This window comes from Malus domestica, chromosome 06 (assembly GCF_042453785.1).
Source record: "Malus domestica chromosome 06, GDT2T_hap1".
In the NCBI taxonomy this organism is placed as follows: domain Eukaryota; kingdom Viridiplantae; phylum Streptophyta; class Magnoliopsida; order Rosales; family Rosaceae; genus Malus; species Malus domestica.
The window spans coordinates 13,565,074-13,569,136 of NC_091666.1; positions in this window are offsets into that span (position 1 = coordinate 13,565,074).

Below are 4,063 nucleotides of genomic sequence, written 5' to 3' on the forward strand. Positions count from 1 at the left end.
AAGGCTCCCTCTTGTTTGTTTATTTTGACTCATGTATATGTACATATTTATGACTTATCAGGGATATCAATAAATAGCTTTCCTTCATTTCAACGTATTGTGTTGAATACACCAAAGCCTTCTTCGCTAAGTTCTCTGAATTTTCTTTTGTTGAAGCTTGTATGTTAAAGCTTTGTGAGTGGAGCATGTAGGTTGAGGTAGTAATCCCTTAATTTCCCGAGTGAGGAAAACTTCTCGGTTGGAGACTTGGAAAATCCAAGTCACTGAGTGGGATTGGCTATATGAATCTTTGAACCCCATTGTGCTCGGTCCTGTGTCATGTCCTCCGTTAGATCCAAGTACTCTAAGTCTTTTCTTAGCGTCTCTTCCAAAGTTTTCCTAGGTCTTCCTCTACCCCTTCGGCCCTGAACCTCTGTCTCATAGTCGCACCTTCTAATCGGAGCGTCAGTAGGCCTTCTTTGCACATGTCCAAACCACCGTAACCGATTTTCTCTCATCTTTCCTTCAATTTCGACTACTCCTACTTTACCCCTGATATCCTCATTCCTAATCTTATCCTTTCTTGTGTGCCCACACATCCAACGAAGCATCCTCATCTCCGCTACACCCATTTTGTGTACGTGTTGATGCTTCACCGCCCAACATTCTGTGCCATACAGCATCGCCGGCCTTATTGCCGTCCTATAAAATTTTCCCTTGAGCTTCAGTGGCATACGGCGGTCACACAACACGCCGGATGCACTCTTCCACTTCATCCATCCAGCTTGTATTCTATGGTTGAGATCTCCATCTAATTCTCCGTTCTTTTGCAAGATAGATCCTAGGTAACGAAAACGATCGCTCTTTGGTATTTCTTGATCTCCGATCCTCACCCCTAACTCGTTTTGGCCTCCATTTGCACTGAACTTGCACTCCATATATTCTGTCTTTGATCGGCTTAGGCGAAGACCTTTAGATTCCAACACTTCTCTTCAAAGGTTAAGCTTTGCATTTACCCCTTCCTGAGTTTCATCTATCAACACTATATCGTCTGCGAAAAGCATACACCAAGGAATATCATCTTGAATATGTCCTGTTAACTCATCCATTACCAAAGCAAAAAGGTAAGGACTTAAGGATGAGCCTTGATGTAATCCTACAGTTATGGGAAAGCTTTCGGTTTGTCCTTCATGAGTTCTTACGGCAGTCTTTGCTCCTTCATACATATCCTTTATAGCTTGGATATATGCTACTCGTACTCCTTTCTTCTCTAAAATCCTCCAAAGAATGTCTCTTGGGACCCTATCATACGCTTTTTCCAAATCTATAAAGACCATGTGTAAATCCTTTTTCCCATCTCTATATCTTTCCATCAATCTTCGTAAGAGATAGATTGCCTCCATGGTTGAGCGCCCTGGCATGAACCCGAATTGGTTGTCCGAAACCCGTGTCTCTTGCCTCAATCTATGCTCAATGACTATCTCCCAGAGCTTCATTGTATGACTCATTAGCTTAATACCCCTATAGTTCAAGCAATTTTGTACGTCGCCCTTATTCTTGTAGATAGGCACCAAAGTGCTCGTTCGCCACTCATTTGGCATCTTCTTCGTTTTCAAAATCCTATTGAAAAGGTCAGTGAGCCATGTTATACCTGTCTCTCCCAAAACTTTCCACACTTCGATTGGTATATCGTCTGGGCCTACTGCTTTTCTATGCTTCATCTTCTTCAAAGCTATAACCACTTCTTCCTTCCGGATTCGACGATAAAAAGAGTAGTTTCTACACTCTTCTGAGTTACTCAACTCCCCTAAAGAAGCACTCCTTTCATGTCCTTCATTGAAAAGATTATGAAAATAACATCTCCATCTATCTTTAACCGCGTTCTCTGTAGCAAGAACATTTCCATCCTTATCCTTGATGCACCTCACTTGGTTTAGGTCCCTTGTCTTCTTTTCCCTTGCTCTAGCTAGTTTATAGATATCCAACTCTCCTTCTTTGGTATCTAGTCACTTATACATAACGTCATAAGCCGCTAACTTAGCTTCTCTCACAGCTTTCTTCGCCTCTTGCTTCGCTTTTCTATACCTTTCACCATTTTCATCGGTCCTATCCTTGTATAAGGCTTTACAACATTCCTTCTTAGCCTTCACCTTTGTTTGTACCTCCTCATTCCACCACCAAGATTCCTTTTGGTGTGGGGCAAAGCCCTTGGACTCTCCTAACACCTCTTTTGCTACTTTTCGGATACAACTAGCCATGGAATCCCACATTTGGCTAGCTTCCCCCTCTCTATCCCACACACACTGGGTGATTACTTTCTCTTTGAAAATGACTTGTTTTTCTTCTTTTAGATTCCACCATCTAGTCCTTGGGCACTTCCAAGTCTTGTTCTTTTTTCTCACTCTTTTGATATGTACATCCATCACCAACAAGCGATGTTGATTAGCCACGCTCTCTCCTGGTATAACTTTGCAATCCTTACAAGTTATACGATCCCCTTTCCTCGTTAGAAGAAAATCTATTTGTGTTTTTGACGACCCACTTTTGTAGGTGATCACATGTTCTTCTCTCTTCTTAAAGAAGGTGTTGGCTAAGAAGAGATCATATGCCATTGCAAAATCCAAGATAGCTTCCCCATCCTCGTTTCTCTCCCCAAAACCATGGCCACCATGAAAACCTCCATAGTTGCATGTTTCCCTGCCCACGTGTCCATTTAAATCTCCTCCTATAAATAACTTCTCTGTCTGAGCAATTCCTTGCACCAAGTCTCCAAGGTCTTCCCAAAATTTCTCCTTCGAACTCATATCCAACCCTACTTGAGGTGCGTACGCACTAATCACATTGATAAGTTCTTGTCCTATTACAATCTTGATTGCCATGATTCTATCTCCTACCCTCTTGACATCTACAACATCTTGTGTCAAGGTCTTGTCCACGATGATGCCAACACCGTTTCTCGTTCTATTTGTGCCCGAGTACCAAAGTTTAAACCCTGAGTTTTCTAGATCCTTTGCCTTAAGACCAACCCACTTAGTTTCTTGTAGGCACATAATATTTATCCTTCTCCTCACCATAACTTCCACTACTTCCATAGATTTTCCCATTAAGGTTCCTATATTCCACGTTCCTAAACGCATTCTACTCTCCTGAACTCTACCCTTCTGTCCTAGCTTCTTCACCCTCCCCCGTCTAATGGAATCAAAGTACTTCTTTTGTGTGTCCCGTGTAAAGTTGATAGGTGCATATGCTCCCAAACAACTTTGAGTGGAGTCGTTCGAAAAGAAGTTTCTATGGCCCCCTTGCTCATTTAACACTGCATCCGGGTGCCTATGGAGATACAGCGACCCTTGCTCACTTATCACTGTGCTCGGGCCACACAGCGCGCCACTTACGGGTGACGCCCTAGCTTTAGCGCGATTTCGTTCTGAATTCATTTTCATAAGGATTCGACGTAACTGTGGAGTGCCGGCTGTCGACTACCTGACGCTTCCTCTTTGCTCCAGGGTTTATCCCCCAATGTCCTTGGCTCTTCCTACGCCATGGCAGATCTGTATCAGTGCATCATCATCACACTACACACGAAGAACAAGATTCCCTCCCTTTCATGAATTCTCTCAGACCAAAGCACATTGGAGCTATGAAATACCTACTTCGACGGAGGAGAGAGGATGAAGGAGGAAGGGAAAGCGGGGCCGACGGAGGAACGACGGTGTATAGTATACAATAGAGAATGGCAGAGGAAGGAAAAGTAGAGTCATACAAGGCAATTAATAAAATACAATAAAATAGTAAATAAAGGAAATGGATGAATCGTGGAGTGCAAATCACAGTTCCTTACATATATATATATATATATATATATATATATTAGTGCTGAAAGAGATGGAGTACACGCCAAGCTAATCTTATGCTCACGGCTATCAAGGCAAAACAAGAATAACATACTTTTATGACAAGCTAAACCACTTTAGTGGTAGATTAATCGCAAACAAATTGAATCGACCATCAAAGACAGCGGTTTAGTCAACTAAAACTTCATTCAGGAGTGCCGGAAGCTTTCCCAAACAACTACAAGTCTCGTCCA